Consider the following 23299-nt stretch of genomic DNA (forward strand, 5'->3'; position numbering starts at 1 on the left):
AGTGCCTTCCTGCAAAATTAATAATTCTGACTTTTTAATATCATTATGAAGCAATTCTTTTTCGTAGGAAGATGTAACTTCGTTGCTGTTTTTAGTTATAAACTCAGCATCCACTGATAAAATGACGGCCCGCGAGAGATTCAAGACGCAGAGTGTCCTAAGACGGCGTTATTCGCCTTTTGAGGCACGCGCAAGGACACGCGCCATCTCTGGACCATGTATCCTTCTTAAGAGCTCACGACCGGAAGTCCGATATGTACGACGCGAGCAATTACGGGGGTAATCATGGCTGCTCACAGGGAACTGGCTGCGTGCCTCGTTCGAGGATCGTTTTGCTCCGGGGTCTCTTCGGCCACGCTCGACTTTCCGGTTTAACCGCTCCTTCTTCTAATCGCTCCTCTTCCTGCCGAACGATCCCTTCGTCCTTGGTCTTTTCCACGCACTCCAGGCACTTGGGGAGGTTCTATTCAGACGATCCTTGGATTCATTACTGCCCGGCACAGTGGGGTACCTAACCCAGACCTAACCCATGGCCACGACAACTACTCTCGCAGAGGTGTCCGCTCGATATTAGCTAGATATCAGGAAATTACTGGGTACAGCATAGTTTGCATCTACCAAATTTAGTATTTATGGCGGTCATTCTCCTCTTCGCAAGTCAGTCTTGGGAATTGTTCCTCTTTTCACTGGGGATCTAATAATCTAACTGTGTCTTAACGTTTTTGCGGGAAAGCATCGAAAGCTTAGTGCCAGAGACACTGAAGTGAATTGGACATTGAAGAGAAACCAAGCTCAGAGTTCGCTTTGAACAAAACTTCCCTGGTAGAAGCGATCGCTCAGAAAAGACTTACCGATTTAAGGGGGATTGCTCCTTGTTGGGCCGAAAAATAGGTAATTCTTTGTGAATTTTTTGTACAAAAACGGTTCGACAAATTAGTTTGAGGTTCGGCAGGCTGTTTTATTGTATCTTGAACTATTGTTCTGAATTTTTGTGTGAAAGTGAAAAAAACGTGGCAGATACAGAGAGAGCGTTGAAAAATAATCGGGTGGCCCTGGCTTTGACGAAAAGTGCTGTAAGGGTTATCCGGAACACAAAAAAGGAAAAGAGATTCTTAAACTATATGAATGTGGCTAAAAATTCATAAAGAGGTACATATTTTCGGCCCAAAAAGGCGCAATCCCCCCTTAAGGGGTTACATATCCTTGACAGGTGGGAAAATAGGGTTCACAAAATTTGATATCTTAAGAAATGGTGCCATAGCAGACCCTTCTCCCAAGGCCTGTTCATAATTTGGATTACTGGACCGATTTGAATAAAATTTTGCACTAATATTCCTAAGAATATAATGTTTCGTGTTTCTTGTTTCGTTTTTTATTAACAAAAGAAGATGAAAACTTAGGTCGAAAGTTGCATGCTTGAAATAAATTTTTTCAAAATCGGGGCCGACAAATACTACCGTAAACTGGGGGGACATTGGCAATATGGGGTAACATTGGCATCTACTTAACATCTATTCAAATAGAAAAGGAAAAAATTTGTATGCATTTTCGCACTTGTAGTACAATCACAAACGATGCAATGTTATAATAGGATGCTTAAACCAAATTTAAAAATGTTAATTAAAAAAGTAAAAGAATAAAAAATATAAAATAGAGTGCATTGAACATAAAAAGAAACAAATTTAAGTGTTAATGTAAGTTAAGATGTGGTAAAAACTTTAACTTTTTAGTGCTATTTATATATGACATGCCAATGTTACCTGGCAGGTATTTAACATGTATTAAAGAAGGGAACGGACAAAAATTTTATGCATTTTGACACTTGTAGTGCGTTTACAAAAGATGCAATGTTATGATAGTATACGTAAAGCAAATGTAAAAGTGTTAATTTTCATATTACGTAGCAAAATGTTCCAAAAACATGCCAATGTTCCCCAGTTTACGGTACATTATAGTCTTAACCCTTAACTGGTACACTGTTTTTGGCAAACGTGACTGGCATACTAGGATCGTGGCAGACCCCAAATAAAAAAGGGCACAGAAATTTGTAAAGTCGACACTAGAGCAACCACTATAGAAGCGTAGAAAGTTAAACTATCATTATAAAATTAATTAGAAATTCAGTTTACCAACTTAGACAACCGAAAATTGTACATCGAACTTTGGGTGCTTGGGGTCACGAGCGACCCCAGGATACCAGTTAAGGGTTAAGGTGCAGTAATCTCTGAGATATATCATACGAAAAAAGATCATAAAAATAACCCTATTTTCCAACCTGCCAAGGGTATAAACCCTTTCGCTGCCCGAGGTCAACGTTGTCAACAATTCAAATCCCATTGATAGGTGTCAATCTTTTACACATTCGTATCAGAAGGAAAGAAGAATCGTGCGTATAATAACAGAAGCAGTAAATTAGAACCTGTAGCCACTCTGATTTACATTCTCTGGCCCTGCGAAAGAACAATTTCCTTTCTAAATCCAGTTCTCGAACCGGTCCAATGACCGTGTCACTGTGCCTCATAAAAACACTGCACAGTGAATCGCGTAGCCCAGTTTTCGTACAAATTCGCCTAGAACTATTTAGCGCCACTTTCTACGATCTGCATCTCCGCCAGAAATGATTCGTGGCTTTCGAGAACGTTACTCAACGGCCGTGGGGACTTATGGCCGCTCCGCTTCCACTTTCCCACGTGCAGGGGGGGGGGACAGTTATGTCAATTCGATGCGTAACGGACGGCGCAGCAGAGGAGCGCCGATTTTTCTCGCGGTCGTCCGGTATATCGGATGAACTATCGGAGAACCAGAAACGAGATAGGACGCGAACGCGAAAGAGAATCCTTGGGCATCGGAGGTGTCGATCGTTGCGCGGTGTCCAGTTTCATTCATCTAAGTCTGAGAATCGGGGCGCCGGTGTCGCTGGACGCAGACAGGAATTCTTATGAACGGGCCACGGAGGGATCCTTCGCCCCTGAGTCATTGCACCGCGGCGTGGCCCGGTACCACGAACTGCTCGAAAACGACTGTCGGCGCGATGACGTAGAGTGTTAACCCGTGGCTTTCGCGAGAACAAATCCTCCGCGTTGTTCTGTCGAATCAGGGGACCGGATTGTATTTCACCGAGGCATGAGTAACCGAATCACTCTACTTTTTCATTTCTTTCTTTTCCACAATTCACGCGAACCTCCTTCCCCCATTTTCACCATTGCCTACGCGCCTGCGCTGAGGACACCTACCCACGGTTTAAAAGCAAAGATAAGGCACCATCGTCTACGTTCCTTAATGGGACGTTTCAGCGGGCTACTAAAAATCTGTCCGAAGAGTTTCTGTGCTTAATGCATACTGGAAGGTCTGGAGCTGTCTCGATCGAACGGCGCCCAAGGTAATGACCAAGGATCTATAATTCAAGAGATGAAACACGAAGCTGCCTCTCGACGATCGCTGTCCTCGTTATACCTCGGCGTTATCTCATATGAAATTTCAATCCCCTGTCCTGCGCGCACGGTCGATGTCGTTAATATATTTTTCATCCTCGAAGCCTGTAATCTCATCCTTACGTAACGCGCCTACCGTGACTCAATCTTGGGAACGCTCACAATCCGAGGAAATCTGTTACAATGGAAAACCATCGTACACAATTCTTCTGCGAACCCTATTGAGCCGAGAAACTTTCCTTTCGCGCTCATTAGCCGCGCCATGGGGAACCTTTGATTTTTCCCAATACATCTGGGGGACTGGTTGCGTAACAAAATCGAGGCTCGAAAATTACAAGGCCCCGAGAGGTAGTACTCTTCCCCGAAGAGAGTCGACCCGTGACGATTACTCAGAAATCTTGGCACGGACACTTCGCCTTCGAACGCCTGCCTTCGCGCCACCTATCCTACTTTTAACTAATTTTAAAGTGTGCCCATCGATCGTGGACTAAGCACACCATAGCGGCGAAGATCGGCAGAAGAAGATAAGCATCCTGAAATAAGCGCACTGGCAGCAATCATTAATTACAAGACCAACAAGCATTCGTTCCAAAACCGTGCCCCAGACGACGAGGAATGCCAGTTTTGTTCCTCGCCGTCGCTTTAATTAGAGCACGTAGCAGCTACGTGAAATTGCACCGCGGATGAGATGCAAAAAGGGTGTCGACACCCAGCACCAGTGGCCGCCGTGCGTTCTGTGCTTTTTTTTGTCACGGTGCCACCGATGTCCAACGGTTCTGCAGGCTCGGTCGCGCTGAATACGAAAGAAGATTTTCCAGGCTGTTGACGCGGCTGAATCCGAATGTGCCGAATGTCGGTCGGTGGGAATCGGCCATGCAGGCAGCGGGCCGATAGCGATTTAGGTCGCGCACGAGCATCGTGGAAGGAGATCGTGAAAACTCGCTCGTTACCGGGTTAAATCGCAGCCGCGGGCGGACGCGTAAGATGCACAGTTAAGAGGATTATTTCAACGGAATGATGCGGGAATGCAAATGAGCGTACGACGCCGCGAGATGGGAACGTTACGTAAAGTAGCCAGTGGCTGGTAAAAGTAGCTGTCCGAAGTCGAGATTGATTGCTGGGCCAGTAGAAGCTTGAACAGTTCCACTGAAAATGAATTTTCTTTGTTAAATTAAAGGAAGATCTAGTCAACTGTCAAGCTAGAAATTAATGGTGATGTCCATGGATTAGGATTAAAAGTCAGTTCCTGCGATGCTAATGGATAACGAACATGGAGTAACGATCGCCAATGTTGGTAGCAAAAGGCTTAGAAACAATATTATTAGCGTGAAGAAATTTGTTATATGAAATAAGTTTCGGTATTAGAGAATATCAGCGAAGGAACTTTAAATTTCGTTTGACTTACAAGGGAAGATCCCGAACCGGAAAATTCTGAAAATTCTGAAACTTTGTGAATATGTAGGGGATTCCCTCCTGATTACAACGCAATTTTTGTTTGCTGCCCAAATTCACTCGAAGGGGGTGAAATTAACCCCTGAAAATTCGTCAATTTTCCGATTTTGTGTTATAACTCGCGAACTGTAAGAGATGGAAAAAAGTTTCCAGACAAAAGTTACTTCTTTTAATTGGATCTATAATTTGGTATATAATTATTTTACAGTTCACGAGTTATAACAGAAGATCGGAATATAACCGGATTTTCAGGGGTCAATTAAACCCCCTTAGAGTGAATTTGGGCAGCAAAGAAAAATTGCGTTGTAATCAGGGGGAAATTCCCTACGTATTCACGAAGCTTCAGAATTTTTTGAATTTCCGGGTTCAGGATGCTCCCTTGCCAGTTCCACACTCTGTAGATATAAGTTGACTGTTATCTATGCAAGTGACTGCATTTATATTGCAAAATAAACACGGGATTAGCAGTTGCGTTGTCTTGGGAGATGTAAACCTAGTTTCCTCGCAAAGACGCTGATAACGTCCCTAATCTCCGGAAAACCGCAATGTTAGTCAGCGCATTTCTCCAAAGAGCTGTGACAAAATCCATTCACGTTTTTAACGCGAAACTGGAGGTTGAGTGCGACGAGAAAATTGCATTATAATCGGGAGGAAATTCCCTACATATTCGCAAGGTTTCAGAATTTTTTGAATATCTGGGTTCGGGATGTTCCCTTGTCAGGTACAAAGGGAAACGCGGAGCGATTAGGATGTTACGTGAGGATTCACAAAAACGCGTGTGCCATGGCTGTTCGAGCTTAAAACCTTCACGTAGTGCCGCATGGCTGTTCAAGGACAAGGACAACCTCTATCGAAGCCACTCACGCGTGGAATACGGAGTATTCTGTTAACCTGGTACATCTTGAATACAGAAAATCAGGCGTGACACAATTGCAGCTGTACGTTAGCCGCTTCATCGAGAGGCACGAAGTTCGCTTTACTCGAGCCCTGAATAGATTTACTCTGAGGAGATGAAGTATCGGCACAGCCTAATCGACCTTTAATTCGGTGCCGCATCACGAGGTCTACCTGTAAAACCACTCTGCACAAATCTCGCGAAGACCTCTCCACTTGGCTGGTAACATGAATTTATCCGAAGGAACTACAAGTTAACCATTTCGTTCGCGACTCGACGCGAAATTTCACGCCTCGCATTTGAGTAAATAGCTGCAGTAATTACAGAGACGCCTCGCAGAGGGAAGGCAGGTTCAACGAAACAGGAAGCTGCGCTACAAGTGGCAGAGCCAAGTGACACTGCGCTTTCCAAGTGATCCTAGTCTATTTTCGGTCAGACCGGTGCTCTCCGCGCGTAGCGAGCAACACTCCTGTACCCCATTGCATAAAATAATTAGAAGATCATCTGCTGTGGCCGGGTAGCAGAGTATCCTACAAACTAAACACGTCAGCGAAAGTCTGACAGTGTTAAGTATCACTGCTAACTCCTCTTCCTAATATCCTCTTCACCCCCTCTAATTTTCATCGTCCACCCCTAAACTCTCACATTTACTTGACTCTCCAAACACAAAATTCTCTGCTCCGGTACTTTTATCTATACAATCCTTTGCCACAACTTACACCACATTTAATGTTAGTTAGTTTTTAGTCATTTAGTTAGTTATTTAGTTACGGTTAGGCTTCTAACAGTATTGTACCGCAGCCTCGCCATTTACTTCGCTTGTCTTTATGTATTATTTTCTTCTCTGGATGTGTCAAGTAATAAAGACGAATAATAATAATAATAATTAACTTAGGGAGGTTCCCCAGCTCCTATCCCGAAGAACACAAGCTTAATAATTTTCGCAGCGTCGCGTCTGTCGAACTGAATGGATTCCCAATAGCAAGCTCTTCATTCGGGGTGGACGAGCAGGAAGCAAGCACGGGCAGCTTTCAGACTTTCTCGCCCTGTTACGTAACCCCGGCGGCGTTAGCCAGCACAGAGACCGGTTCACGAAATTCATGCATAATAATAATCCAATGATACGGCCGGCCGTAGACGGCCTTCCCGGCTGTCGGCTCGAGGCTGCCCTGATATCTGTCCGCTGGATTACTATCAGACCATAAGAAAGGAAAGGGTACGGTTCAGTCGAGAGACAGAGAGGCGCCGCGACACACGTGATACGCGCGTATATGGGTTCGTTCTACCGTGACGCCGGCCGATTAAAGTTCACGATACGAAAACTGGTCCGTGTCCCCGCGAACGATAACTTAAACGGCCAATACGCGAAACCGTGGAACGCGACTTTTGCCCGCTCGCCACGGAGGGCCGCGCGTTTCGCTGCCCGAGAAACGTAGGAGCCCGGCTGAGCTAGGTATGTATCCCCGCGTTACAAATAACCGCCAGCACGTATAGCCGTTTGTGCAACCGCGTGCCTTTCAGATTGTCTTCGAAATTTTCCAACGCGTTTCTTTTATCGACGTCCCCCTATCGCTGGGCCGTGCCTCGAATTCCGATCAAACACAGAGATACAATGGCGCGCGCATGGGGGAAATCGGTGGTGATAAATCACGCGTCCAGGATTTTCTCGCGATGCCTCTGATCGCAAGTTTCTTCGGCTTTGGAAAACGCAGGTGGTTCTGGGAGGTTTTGTTTCGAGGGTTGCGAGTGGGGATTCATTTCTGCGAATGGGTCTAATTGGGGTGTAATGTTTTAGAGGGTTTCTAGTGCTCGTTGTTTCTGGGTTGAATTTGGGAAGGATGACTACCCACTTCTCATTGCGTAGGTTGGTAAATAATATGTTCTGGTTAAAAGGAAAACTTATCCCTTAAGGGGGTATAGCCGTTTGAAATCTCGGAAAATGTGAACATTTTGTGGATTTTTTTACAAGTCAACGGCTTGATGAAGATTTCCCGTTTTTTTACTATCTTTACATAGTATTATGAACTACTTAAAAAAAAAGTTTCAGTTAAAAAACTAGTGTTTTTCGGAAGTTATGCATACATATCCGAAAGTCTCTCGATTTTAGACGGCTAAACGGTGAGCCTGAAAACAGCTGTATGTCGTGTTTGAAATCAAAAACAATAAAATCTTCTTATAAAGTATGTCAGTAGCTATCGACCAACGGGGCCGATTTGGAAAATTTTGAAAAATAAAGAAATGGCGAGAGATCAAAGGTGAAGTTACATTTTTCTAAGAGAGAAGGCCACCCTTTTTCTTTATAAATAATAAACGGGGAATCGGAATAAAAAAAGGCCTCGTTGGACGATGTGGAATCTTATTACGATCCTGCGTGCAAAATTGGAAGTGAATTGGTTGAGCGTAGCGCGAGTTTTTAGGCCCACCGTTTAGCTGTCTAAAATCGAGAGACTTTCGGATATGTATGCATAACTTCCGAAAAACACTAGTTTTTTAACTGAAACTTTTTTTTTAAGTAGTTCATAATACTATGTAAAGATAGTAAAAAAACGAGAAATCTTAATCAAGCCGTTGACTTGAAAAAAAATCCACAAAATGTACACATTTTCCGACGGTTCAAACAGGTATGCCCCCTTAAGAGATAAAGACCGGGATGAAAGATTAAATCGATGATGATTTATTCATAGTTTACAGGTAATCCTCGTTGCAAAGGAATATGGCCAAGATATTAAACACTTCGCAGAAATCGGTAGGCTGACATTTAAAGAAGTTTCGAACGATGATCGCACGCGGTTCAAACATTGCACACTATATAAAATTCTAGCTTGCTGTTTCTCGTTCAAAGACGATGCTGATGCATAAATTACCCTCAAAATTTAAGGAAATTTGATTTTTAGGATGTTTGCATATTCCGGTAGCTACATCTTCTCTAAATTCTCGAAATTCCAAAAATTGAAGGAATTATAGTAGAAAATGTACGAGCTCGGATAAAAGATCGGATAAGGATGTCCAACTTTAAACGCGATTTCCCAGAAACTACGTTTTTCAAAACGGTGAACATAAAATCTCGAAAACCGCTCCAACGATTTGAATGAAAATTTACAGGGAGGTACAGGAAACTATTCCCCACAATGTGTTGGGAGCACATTTTCAATATAAATCCTTAAAAACAAGATAAAAAATATTTTTCCTACAAAAAAGAATAAAGTCATATACATCAACATAAAAATTGTATTAATTTGTTTATCAGAATTTTGCTTCCGACACAAGACGGGCACTGTCTTACAGATCCTAAAAATGCCTTTACTTTGTGCTTTAGGTAATTCACCTGCTCGGAATCCTGTTCACCATTAGACGGTGCACCGCGTGCACACTCTCACATTTATATTTATAACTTTTTTTCCTATAAATATATTTAAAATTTTCTTTTTGCGCATTGAAGCCAACAAAGTGACGCTGGAAAAGTAAAGCAAAAATTATCTCTATATTCATTTATTACTTCAGAAGGTGCGTTTAAAGAGGGGCCTAATTTTAGGCTGTTGAGGGTAACCTACCCCCTTAATTCACTGCTCTATCAGATTTTCATCAATTCTAAGCTTCGCAAACTTCACTCACAATAGAAAATAATTCAAGAAAGTACTCAATACGACCTTCACCTAAGACCTAAATTCTGCAACAGGCGCATACGCATTCAAATTCAATACAATTCATTAAGTGGTTATAAAAATTTATTTAACGAATAAAATCCAGTTTTCTTTTTATAAGGCTCCTTTCAGAGGGTGGCAGGGCCAGTTTCGACATCAATGAAACATACAAATGTTTCGAAAGCCGGCTACAAGTTCCAGAACAGAACTTAAACCCTAAAACTTCGCGGTGCAAAGTATCATACTACACTTAGCGGATCAACGATGCTCCTCAAAGCATGACCCAAGCGTGCAGTGGAGCCTGCGCGCAGAATTCACAGCCCAGTAATCGCTCCTCGCCCATTTAACAGAAGATCGAGGCAGGCGTCGAGTTATCAGCATATTTTCACATGGGCGAGTGAATTAAAGCTTATCAGCATCCATCGCTATCCTTCGTAATATCGCTACCGGCAGCTCAGTCCGCGCACACGCCGCGGCAGCGTTTCCCGCGTCAGGGCACCCGTACTCGAGGCGGGCGGAGAAAAGAGGAGAAAAATGAACGAGAAAACGCTGCCCCGTGCAATATCGCGTAAGATGTTATTTGCGAAACGGCGTTAATTATGCGACACGTGAAACAGGTATTGGCAGGGCCCGTGCACTCGTTATATTCGGACTTTCACTCGACGCGCGCTACTTAAACGATCTCTCTTTCTCTCTCCTTCGTCCCTCCGCCCGTTATTCCCTCTTAAAACGGCGCAAGTAACCGTGGACAAAGCGAAGACAAGTTGCTCGTTTTACATTCCTTCCGCCCGCGGTAACGCGGCCGGCCGATCATTCTCGTTCGAGACCGCCACGTCGAATTACATCGTCGCCAGGAATTCACGGATAGAAGAGCCGCCGGGCACTTTCACTCGAAAGCTTTCGTTTCGACCAGCGATCGTGGAGCCAACGGTGCAACGAATGCCCGAACTCGCGCTCCAGTAATCGCCAGTCCTTCCCCGCGCGCGTGTAATCTTTCCGCGTGGACTCGCCCCGGCGATGCTCGTCGACGTGTGAAATTTCAATCGCCCCGTTATAAAAAAAAAATCCCAATCCCACTGTATCGCGCCAGCGAATCCAAAGGAATCGCAGCTAACGCTAGATTGTCGTAGTGCGACAGTGCCAGGTGGCACGATTGCGTTCTTTAAACCATAAACACCGCGCGTTTAGAAGCAGATCATTGCGCTTTCTGGAACGAGAACGCGCGCTCAAGAATCTGCTCCATTTACCAACATAATACAGCCATTTGTCCCCCGCCGTTCGATTACTATGATTTCCTATCCAACGGGCATTGTGCGCAAGAGACGGAAGCGCGTAGAAACTGGATGAATAGCGCGATGAATGGTACCTGGGCTGTCGCCAGGCACGGCCAATAAGGGAATAATAAACCAATAACGACACGGACGAAACTCCGCTTTAGTACCACCGAGCCCGTTCCTCCCCCCGGGGCAATTTATAAGCACGTTTCAATTAACCAGTTATCTTTAGATGCTGGGTTACGTAGCCGGGCATCCGGCCAGCGTAGGTACTCGCAAAAGAGAGTAACGTGATAAAGGGTACCGATAAGGCGGCGATACAGAGTGGTATAATAACACGTCGTCGCGCGGCAGGCAAACTTTTTGGTATCGCTGCGAACTGATATTTTACTACCCCGTCCATTCAAACCGCCCGACTTATCGTCGATCTGTACCACTGATTCGAAAGCAATTAAGATACCTCGCCCCGCTCGCACGGCTTTCGTTTTCGTTGCCAGTTTCCCGTTAACGGTCCCGAGAGGCGGGCACAAAGAGGCAGCCCACTGGAAAAGATACCTCGGCAGAAATTGTCGCGATGTCGTGGTTGAAATAGTCAACTTTCTAATTGCAAGTTTGCCACGGGTGACGTTCACCCGACGAACGTAACGCTGTATTTTATCGGGGACTTAACGGCGACGCGACGCTCAGGATGTGCCCCGCGAATGGTCGACGGGATATTAAGGAGGAAACGGCCCACTCGACGGGCCGAACTATCGACTCCTATCGGGACGACTTGTGGCGACCAACCACTGGGGACCGCGTGGCGCACCTGAATCATCTCAGGAATGTAACACTACGGCGAGCTCGGATCCACGGTCCGCCAGGGCCCCATGGGAAAAAGCGGGGACCGCTTTAACAGTAGCTTACACGGCCCCTCGAATAATTTCACGTGGACGAATCAATTTATGAACCCCCGTGACTCGCTGACTAAGACGGATCACTCGAGCCACGCTCATCAATCCTCTCCCCGGTTACTTGATTAAATTCCTCGTAGGCGCATCTCGCTGGTTCCGCCGCGATCTTGATAGCTTTTCTGGCAAGTCTGTTAATCCGTATCGCTGATCAATTGCCTATCAGCGGGCGTCGCGTTCTATTGTCACTGTCCTTGAACATTGCCGCGTTTATTTAACCGCCGAACCCAGCTGAAATGGCGAAACCCGTCGCCGCGTAAAACTGTAACGCGCTCGCGTTCTTATATCATTTTACCGCGGGTTGCTTAATCACCGCACTGTTACATAAACTTAGTCGTTATTGATCGTTCCGCTGTAATTAATTGGCTGATGTTAGTGGAACGATTTATACTTGTGCAACTAATTGAGGTGTATAAATTTCATTGATTTATGAAGTTTAATGCAATCTGCGCTCTTTTAATTAAGCTTGAAATATACTTCGCATTGTGCGTCGCATCGAGCTTCTGCTATTAATGCGGGTGAATTTACTTCGCGCGGCTCTGCGGCTCGCATTTCAGTTCGCGAATGTTTTAAGAGAATCGAATTTCTGTTCCCAGGGGCGGATTTGGAGATTTGGCGCTCTAAGCATCTGCTACCCTTTCTGTGAAGTATCATCGAGTATTCTAATTTAAAAGAGTCCAGGCAATTTTAAAATTAATTCAGTGTGACAACTCACGTATGAGTTATTGCTAATCTGCTCCATAAGAAGGATAATGTTTTTAAAGCTGCCTCAGGTCTCAGTGTTTAAACTATTTTCAATTTCCTTCGCCACAAATTTGCCGCCCTAGGCTACTTAGCCTATATACAAATCAGGGCTTCAAACGGATCCGGAAATAACTGTTTAAAATTGTTATATAAAGGTTCTGATTAAAACGCTTATGGAGAACCTTTATTCAGAATAACTGTTACGAAGAACCGAAATTTCCAACTATTATCTGTTTCGGTTACGGTTCCTATTTTCCTTCTCATATTCGTTCCATAATCGTTATTTTTTCGGTACCTATTATATCGGTTCCGAAACGGATCCAGAATCGATTCTTGCAGCGACTTTTCCCTCCAACCCCGTCTTTGGTGTTAAAGATATATCGGTTTGGAAGCATAACGATTAAGGTGCAATTGGATCGACTTAAGGGGTTACCTACCGTCAGGAGGTAGAAAAAGAATCGATTCTTTGGGAATTTATTTGAGCAACTACATGCATATTTTTATGCACTGGTTTTTGTACTCAGATGAGGGACACTTTAACAGGTTATTATATTATGTTTTGGTATAAAAATATTTAGTTATTGCAAAATTACAACTGATTTCCCGGAAGCTGTTTTCAGACCGGTGACCACGTTTTCTTCAAAACCGCGTCACCAATCTTTCTGAAACTTCGTAGGTTTCTTCTAGACATTCAAATCTAGTCTTTAATCGAAGCATTTGTTTTCCCAATGCATAGTTTTTATTTTATGGAGGAAAAATAAGTGTTTCTTTCTACGAGAGTCGATCATTTCACTTTAAACATCTGCCATTTTCTCCCAGATTAATATTTTATGAAACGGAACGATTAAAGACTAGATAAACTATTGTACTAACTAAATCTTCCTCGTTTTTTTATTTCAGATAACTCAGTACCGAATAACGTTGGTCACCGCAAAACGTGTTTCTAAAAACAGCTTCCGGGAAATCAGTTGTAATTGTGCAATAACTAAATATTTTTATACCAAAACATAACGTAATAACCTGTTAAAGTGTCCCTCATCTGAATACAAAAACCAGTACATAAAAACATGCAGCTACTTTCTGAAATAAATTCCCAAAGAATCGATTCTTCTTCTAACCCCTGACTAACCCCTTAATTTAAAATTTACCAGCATCGCGTTAAAATCATTTTTAATTTCTCCGCGTTTAGAACCAGTATAATCTTATTTCTTAAGACAAAGGCTAGTCATGAGGATCAGATCAGGACACTCAGGGGAAACCCTGTCGGAGTCGCAAAAAGCGTTACCTCGACGACATGCTTTATCACCGTTGATATTTTTATCAGACAATGCGTGTTTTTCTCCGCGCGATCAACTTTCTTCTAAAAATAGCGAGTGACTTGTGAAGTATGTCGAAAGCATTCCTTCCGAGCAGTTGGAACCAACGCTCTTCTCCGCTACGCGCAGGATCAATGCATATTAACCATCGCAGGAGCACCGGCATCGACATCATCATCGAAAATTACCTTCTCGTTACGAAACGAGCATAAATTCGGTTCCCTACGTGTTTACCGCCGATCCTGACCGTCCTGTTATACAATCCCAACTAGTCATCCATCGTAAACGAATTTCAAAGTGCAAGTAACTGTGTTTACTGCGCCGGGCAATTGTTTGTCATGCAAATCCTCGGTGTGCTTCGGCGTGGATCAAACTTGTCAGTGGATAACAGTAAATTAACGAGGAAGAGAAAGAAGGCGAAAGAGTGCGAGACACCGGCCAGCAGGCTTCCTGAAAGCCAGCAGCTGAGAGCAGATCCTAAGCGCGAGCGGATGCCTGAATCCGAATCCGTGGTAATACGTCGTTCACATCGTTAAAGTGGCGTCTTCGAAGCGCCGTAAAGCGTTCTCGTTAATTATGAATAATATGATTACGCGGCACTTCCCATGGTTTCCCTTTTGTGAGACCCAGCCTCAGCCCGGGGAACTCTGCGCCGATTCACAGAGCACCGCCGCGAGAATCAGATACATACCTATGAAACTCTAACACGTGCAGCGTGAGGCAACAGCGCTCTGATACGGCGGTATCACAATTATTCGAGGTACAAGCCGGCTGAGATAGCGCGCCGATATCTGCTCATTGCGAATCTACCAATGACGCGTTAGGTGGCAGAGTAAGTACACTATTGTCAAACTCCTTGGTCCAAATTTTATGCAACGTCGTGGACGTTCAACGCGCAACTTGTGAAGCTTCATTTCAGCAGCTGCTGCGAGCCTCGTTCGCACCAGTCCCCTTATCGTTATCAGAAGATCGTGACAGTCGTGGACGCAGTGTACACAGTGCATCGCGAATTAATTGCTACTTTCATTGCCACGTGGAAGCTCGCTGCTCTGAGCTCGTTGCTCCGATAAGAGTATATTTCGCAGAGCTCACCTGATATCGGCCCTCGGGAGAGGTGGACGCATTTAACAGAGGTCCCACTGAATCATCGTCAGTCCTGTTTGGAGCAGCGTATCCTCCGGCCGACGTGGTTCCGTTGCCGCGAAATGTGCACAGTTCGATGAAGCGTTTCGCGATCCACGATCGAAGACCTGACAGAGCCACACGACGATCGCGAAGAAGACGATCAAGTACCGTCTGTTTAGACCGACCGAGCGGGTCCGGACGACTGAACGTGCCACTCATTGCGCCTCCACCGTCAGCCTCGATTCCTCCTTCTCTTTCTCATTCTCTCCCTCTCCCAGGTGCGCTTGCCTCTCTTTTCACCTATGCAAACAGAAGCTGCACAGCGGCGGTCTGTTTTGCCGCTTGCGATCCGTTAACAACGATCGATTAAACGAAGTGGACGACGTTGACTATCGCCACTCTGTCACCGTCTTTATTAAGTATCGTACAGATGAAATCATGTTTCGCGTTTCGCAGAATTTTGGACGATTTTAGTGGCTGATATAAGCGTAACTTACTGCACGGTGTATTTTTATCGAGCATGATGGTGGCTTTTTAGTAGTGTCAATGAATGCGGGGACGTGATGTTTAATCAGGTGGTTAAAATCGATGGTTTTATCAGGTTGGCTCTTGAATTGAAATTCTGCTCTTTCTAAGTAGGTCTAATCTCTGAGTTGGTTTAAAATCGACCTATCCGAACTGCGAATTTGGCTGTTTTGAAATAGTACTTAACTCCTTAAGGGGACCTTCCGGTCTGAAAGTCGATTTTTTTTATTTCATTTTTCGAATGTTCAACCTTTTAGGAATGCGTGTTTAAAAGGATTTTTTGAAGTTCGTAAAATTCCCGAAGTTATAGGCATTTGAGTAGCGGCAAATGCATGGGTAACACCCGGCCACTCGGTACTCACGGAAAACTTTAAACGCGTTTTTCTCGAAACAGTGTTCTCAAAACGGTGGGACCTGTATTTCCAAAAGTTATTATCCGATTCGACTGAAACTTTTTTTATTTTGAAGAATATATTTCTGGCTAGGAGGATATCAGACAACAATACAAAAAATTGATAATTTGTAATTTTCAAAGGCGTTGAAAGGATGAAAACTATAGGGAAAAAGTGATTTCAAACTTCAAGTGTCGTTATTTTCTAAAAAAATGTAATTTTTGTATTTTTTCTGCCCCCCCCCCCCTAGCCAGAAGTATATTCTTCAAAATAAAAAAAGTGTCAGTCGAATCGGAAAATAATTTTTGGAGATACAGATCCTACCGATTTGGATCAATTTTTTGACAACTTGACTTTAACGAGTCCCCAGTGCCGTCTGCAATGATTAATTATAAAACAAAAAATATATTTCTGTAGCCTAAGACATCCCTAATACAATGCAAAAAGTCCCATTAAATTATACATAATAGTTTTCCTTTAATTAATTCCTAAAGGTCACCTAGTTTTTTGGGCTCTAGACCGGAAGGTCCCCTTAACGACACACTAAATTTTAGAAAAACGACTAAAAATTACAACCTTTTTCATGCTTCTATGGTAAAGCGTTTTTTTATTCTATCGAACGTAATATGAGGCATTCAGAACAAAAACGGACTAACCCACATTCTTAGCGAAATTGAATTAGTAGCAATAATGTATTATTGGCTCTAGTAGGCCGGGGGCGATAGTAATACTTTGACTTTGAAGTACGATTACGCAAAAACTATCACAGTTAGAACAAAAGTTCTTATTCGAAAACGTTACTTACTTATCTGACATTATTTGAGCCACAACAGTTTCGCTGTATGTCATGTAATATGCAGGATATTAATAAATAATGAGAAGCGGAGAAAGTGTTACAACGTCCCTAACCCCGGGTCAGTTGTAACACTGCATGGAGTCGATAGTAGCACAAATTTCACTTTACCAAATTAAAATATTTATTGATTTTAATTATAATAATAAAAGAAAAAAGTAAAAGATTATAAGCAATTATGCGGTATCGCAATTGTAAGAGAAATAGAAAACGTTTTGCCTGGTGTATTCTTCGTGTGGTGAATCCTTACATTCAGTACATTGTTACTGACCCAATGTTACAATCGCCTCCGACCAGGCTTTTGAACTTAAATTATATATTTTTATTAATGAGACACTTAAAAGTGCTAAGTAACCATCAGTATTACTTTAAAAATGGCCAGATTAAATATTAAAAAATGGAGAAAACACGTACTTGCACAGGGAGTATTTATATTACAATTTTAAATCAGTAAGGAAAAGTTACTTTAGGGTATCGAAAAGGTATTTTCTTCACTACACATGGTTATTGTGTATCTATAATGCTAGGACATAAATGTGTATATTCCAAATGTCATTCTTCATCATATATCCAAAATTCGTGTTAATATCTGTAATATTTTTGAGATATTTAACGTGTTACAATCGCCCCTGGTCTACCCTACTCATACAAAATAGGAAAAAATAATTCTTTTTCAATGTGAGTTAGTCCGCTTTTGCTCTCAATGCCTCATATCACGGAGGTGGAATTTTGAGACTGCTCGCAAGGAACGTAATTGGTTTACGAAGCGTTTATTTTGATGTACGATATTATAAGCTTCCATCAGGATCTTGTTCTCGTGAAATAAAATTGTAAGGGAACCGATTCAGTTTATTGTAGTAGCTACATTCCTGTCAGTGCCATGCACTCCTGATGGATACGCTTCCGTCACGGCTCGTGATCTAGAATGTCACTGTCTCGATCCTCGTTGCTCTTTTTCCTATTTATACCGCTTTGTGCAGATTAAAGTTATGCAGCCATGTAATATAGGCGTGGAATTGACATTGAACGGTGGGGAAGGGGAGTTATTCCTTAACGAGCTGCATAGAGAAAGGCACGAGGAAAAAGTGCCTGACATTTAAATATTTAACTGCTGCATTAAACGTGTGGCATTTAAATTTATTATTAGAGCCGTTTTACGCGGTGCCATTGCTTCGTTAAATGAATTATAATCATTGATACTCAATCTGTCCGACATAATTTCTTCTGATATCCGCGAAAGAATGTGGTCTCCCTTAAGGGGGTAAGTACTTGCTCGAAAGTGTGTGAAAAATGAGCAGTTTTTCTTAATTTCTTTCTTCCAAAATAAACGTTCTACATAGCTCTGGTTTTGTACAATTATTTACTAATATTTTACTAATAATATTCAACACTTTCACGTCGTTGCATTAAAAAGTAACGAATATTTATTATGTTAGAGATGTTTATGTGCTTTTATTCTCTTCAGTCTTATTTTTATTCTCTTCAGTCTTATTTTCACTCCTAGAAAGGAATCTTTCACTTTACAAATGCTTTTTCAAGCATTATTTGCTAAACTTTTGTCAGTGAAAGTGCCCTGAATTCACAATTTTCTGAAGTTATAATTCATTTCTTTAAAACAGTGTAGTGAAAACATTTGAAACTCTGCAGATATTTTCATCTATCCATACACTACATGTACAAAAAAATTGAAACCATTGGTACCATTTCTTCAACATATTTTCAGCTGTTTAATCTGTCAAGATCGTCTCTTTACATAAGAGTACGTGTAGAATCAGTGAGAATTAAAATCGTTGTAACTCAGCAACCGTTTTGTGAATTCGTTTAAAATTTTCGGAGCACATCAGGCAGATTAAAAAGAACGAACTCACAAATTTGTATCAACTTGGTACCATTTTGAAGGCAGGTCCGATACATCCTTAATCGTCAAGTCGAACCTGTGTAACTTCGTTAATATTTTGAATTTCTCAACAACAAAAAATCCACAGAATACTCAAGAACCTTCGTACCAATAGAAAGTACATAAAAAAATCAAGCTAGTACCCCCTTAAACGCTCAAATGCATTTAATGATTTCCCGCGGAACGTAAAGTGTGGCATTCGAAGAAGCCCACAGTGGAATGGTTAAGGAAAAGCTTGTTTCCTCTGAGAATATGTTAATGTCAGCTACGTACGCCAACGTGCCAGCGACTTTCCCACTGGTGGCTCATGCAAATGTGGGCACCGACATTGAACAGTTGACATTGAGTGGCGGGAAACGGTGATTAAGCTCAATATCAGTGTACCCAGCGACTTGCTGATCAACCGTAATGTCGCTAGCCCCGATAAAACGGTGATTATTCTCACCTCGCGTGAGTACGATGCCCCGGAGTCATCGCAATCCCTCTTCAAACACCCCAACAGAATCCTGATAACTGGGTCGCGTTATATCATCTACTCTGCATTTCAGTCCTCCAATCTAATCGTTCGAATCCTTTCATTTCACTTTCGAAGCGAATCGACACGAGCAACAGAAGCTCAACACCCGAACATCCACCCGGGGACGTTCGTTTTTCCAAAACCGTCACGCTTTCGAAGTGTCGCGCATCAGCGAGTAACGCAGGCGCGTATCGTGGCCGCGGGTACACGTATCACTTTATTGGTGCTCCCCGGGACACGTGCGCGGTTTAACTGTAAAACTTAACGTTTCGCCGCGGAACGACGGGGAGAGCCGTGTCTGGGCTGTAATTTTCGTTTCGCTCCATTGTTCGCGAGCAGTAAAAATCGATCGTTACCGTGCCTCGGCGGCCGCGCCGCGCGGGGTTCGCATCGGTTGCCGCGAACAAGGGGCACCGAGCGTCTTTTCGTCGCCGTGGCTGTACGTTGCTCGCCCGAGTCCTTTATCGAGGCGAACCAGTGATAATGCCCGCTGAAATGCTCGCGAACGCCCGTATGATCCACGCGGAGAGTCCTCCTTGGAATATTCCTGCCACGGCGGAACTGATATCTCCGCGTTAACGTTGCCTACGCTATTATCGCGCGGGAGCGCTATCAGCGACATCGGATGACTATGGTTTTCGCCGTGTACCCTGCCCGAAAGAAACGCGGGACCGATAAAACGGCCGTGTACCGTGGCTAGGCGCTCTTAGACCGCCGGCAACGGAATTGTAGAATGATGTTGGATTATAATTTATAATCGCGCCGAGGGAAACGTGTGGGTTTCTCATTCGAAGCGTTGCTGGTTCGCATCGCGTGAATTCTGAACCCCGCCGGGGCGATTGGACACGGGAGACGCAAGTGCTGGGGTCTGATAGGGCCCTGCGGTTATTACACTGGTCGCAACGTGGAGAGTTGCGCGTCTAATCAGGGTCACGTTAATTCCGCTGTTTTGGCAGACGTCGGGGCGGGTTTGTTGTACCTATTCTTCTCGATACGGAGCTCGGCCAGTTTCACCAGAGGCATATTGTGCAGAGTTATTGTGCTACGAAGTAGAGCGGGCTTTGAATGCTATGCGTCACGTAATTGCGATCGTGTCCGCTGTAAAATTGTACAAGGTAGAGTTAAAAGCTGGGGCACATTTGTGCAGTACCGTCCGCAGATCGTAGGGCACTTACTCGCTTTCAGAAAATCAGGTTTGTGTCGCAAAGTGCATCGCAAACTGCATCGCCTGAAGATGTAATAAGGTCGCACGAGTGCGTGGTTGTTTGGTTTTGATTGCATCGGTTGTTTAGGGTAGATAGGAATAAACAAACAGTTGTTGTTTGTGCTTAACCCTTAACTGGTATACTGTTTTTGGCAAACGTGACTGGTATACTGGGGTCGTGGCAGACCCCAAATAAAAAAAGGGCACAGAAATTTGTAAAGTCGACACTAGAGCAACCACTATGAATATTTTCTTCTTAGGTAATGTAGAAAATAATAGAAGCGTAGAAAGTTAAAGTATTATTATAAAATTAATTAGAAATTCAGTTTACCAACTTAGGCAACCGAAAATTGTGCATCGAACTTTGGGTGCTTGGGGTCACGAGCGACCCCAGGATACCAGTTAAGGGTTAAATTAATTACAAGAAGTAAATATACAGAGTTCATCTATTCCATAATCTATTCCATACATGCTTTGATAAGATTAAAATTAATTCAAATTAATTAACGTTTCGACTGGTAGAAACGTGAATGAGAAGGATACTTTGCGTCCCTTACTAACTTTATTAATTAAACGCATTAATAGAAATGCTTTAACTACTTACTATTTGAACAGTTGAAATGTAACTAACTTCTTACTGAACTTGTTAATATGCTCATTTCCTACATTATCAATATTATAAACGTAATCTGCATTACTTACACTTGCAGCATCGATCAAGTAGACCTATCATCCAATGGGTGCGTTCAGCGGATTCAGCCGTTGAGTAACCGCTCACTGATTTTTCGCTGAACCGCTCAGTTGCTCACTTCTCAACACGTTTAGTATTCGGTCACCATGTTTTGTAGCTTAAGGGGCTGTCCCGATCTGGAGCCCATAAAAATAGGTGGTCTTTAGGAATTAATTAAAGGAAAACTACTATATATAATTGAATGTGACTGTTTGCATTGTATTACGGATGTCCTAAACTATAGAAATATATTTTTTGTTTTATAATTAATCATTGCAAACGGCACTGGGGAGTCGTTAAAGTCGAGGCGTCAAAACATTCATCCAAATCGGTGGTACCTGCAGCACCTAAACCAGGGGTGTCGAACTTCCCCACTCCGAGAGCCGCCGGACTCGGGCCCCCAGTCAGCCGATTCCCCCACTTATTTTTCTCCAGGAGTTGCACGAGATCCAGCGGTGAAAGAGTGCGGTATTCGGAGGAGAAATTCATTAGAGTGAAGTAGGTGTGGAGGGGGCCGTTCTCCTACGGCTCTACGGAGCAGGCGAAGAGGAAAAGGAGCTACTGCGGCCAGGATGTTGACACTCGATATACTATTTTGCATGGACATAGGAATATAGGGACGGAGGAATAGTTGCGACTTAGTTGGCAAGGGGAGTGATACGTACTTGAGGGGGGGAGCACCTACATCTACCTGGATTTGATTGATTGCATTCTACGCATGCTCCGTACCGCTAATTATGAAAAGTGTTTGCTACAGATTACTACGTACAGACGTCTAATTGTAAGTATATACTAACGAAGTGATTATTCACGAATATAAATTGTAAAAATAATGCAAATTGAAGAGAAATATGCATTTATAATTATTAAAATATACGAGGTGAATACGCACTGCATACCACACTACGAGAAACGCTTCCAATATGGCTGCCACTATCTCTGCTTGCGACGCGACAAACGTTCATCATTACACATCACTGCGCTCGTGCGAAGCAGCAGCAAATAGAAAGAAGGCGTATGTTACCTCGTCGCCCCTGCCGCAAGGATATCACCCCCTGCAACTATTCCTCCGTTCATATATTCCTATGTCCATGCTCTTTTGTTGTCATGTCACCGCCATCTAGGCGGGCTGGAGTAAGACTAAATTACTAGGAGGGAAATTTGAAACGTGTATTCAGGACTCTTCAGTTATAGCGAATTCGGCAGGCACATACTGGCACTGCACTGGTGCCAGAAATTATCATGCGTGACTTTGATCGGTTGATTCTTATAGAGCTATATTCGTATCTATCAGAAACAACCAATTAAAGTCATGTATGATAATTTCTGGCACTAGTACAGTGCCAGCGCGTGCCTGCCAAATTCGCTATTAAATTCATTAAACTTCAGAAACGAATGAGATACAATTTCCGTACGACTACACATCATCATATTTTATGCATCCTATATACAATTTAAATGTGAGTAGTCGTACAGTAGTTGTATCTCAGTCGTTTGTGTTTCAACAGAAAGGAATTAAACAATAAACATTTTCTTTAGTTACGCTTTTTTTGTTAGAGATATTAATGGCTTCCATTAATGTGTTGCTCATTTTTGGCCGATATTTTAGATTAACTTTTTGTTTTATAATAATATTAATAGTCTTACAATAATCTATTATACATATTAATATAATTTTTTGTGTTATAAAATTCGCCATTAATCCTTTGTGTGCGCAAATAAAGCTGAACCGAACATACCTTTTAATATATATAGTAATTGTTTTTACTATGTTATAAGTTACATTTTTGGTATTTAAAATGACCATACAAATCTTGTAAGTTTGTTCCATACAATGTAAAAAGGATGTTTGATTCTGACCAATTTGATTTAGCAATACAGAGACCTCGTCTGTGCCCTTACCATTTCCGTGTTGCATGTTATCAATACAGAGTGGAATTCGATCTCAATCCCACTAGCGGTTAGAATTGAGACTGCCGAAATACGAAAATGCAACGAAAAACACAGATTTGAATCGATCTGGATCAACATTATGAACAATATGAACTAGGTACTTATTTATTACTCATTTTTGGAATTTATTAATTACTACTCTCTGAGTTTATTTCGTTAACTACCTTTAAGCGTTAAATAAAGCATTAATAGGTCGCGCACTTCGGTACAATCTAAAACGGCCTGAATGTTACGACTAATTTCAACAAAACATTTTGCATAATTCCGTTTACTAATAGATTTTGATAGAAACACAATTTGTACTTACTTCCATAAATTTCGACCATAAATATTCTACTAAACAATCGCGAAATAAACATTTGTAGGTACATACATACAGTCGGTATTAAGGCGGGTATAG

The 23299-nt window shown here is 42.7% G+C and overlaps 1 protein-coding gene across 2 annotated transcripts in view; it reads right to left on the minus strand.

The window, feature by feature from the left end:
* LOC143373484 (uncharacterized) overlaps window positions 1-15046 on the minus strand; it is a 72213-nt gene extending 57167 nt beyond the window's left edge. For both annotated transcript variants that reach the window (XM_076820803.1, XM_076820801.1), the window contains exon 1: window positions 14796-15046. The gene's annotated coding sequence lies outside the window, so the exon portion shown is untranslated. The remainder of the gene's footprint in view (window positions 1-14795) is intronic.
* Between the last annotated feature and the right edge of the window lie 8253 nt (window positions 15047-23299).

Source organism: Andrena cerasifolii, chromosome 9, assembly GCF_050908995.1.
Source record: "Andrena cerasifolii isolate SP2316 chromosome 9, iyAndCera1_principal, whole genome shotgun sequence".
Classification (NCBI taxonomy): Eukaryota; Metazoa; Arthropoda; class Insecta; order Hymenoptera; family Andrenidae; genus Andrena; species Andrena cerasifolii.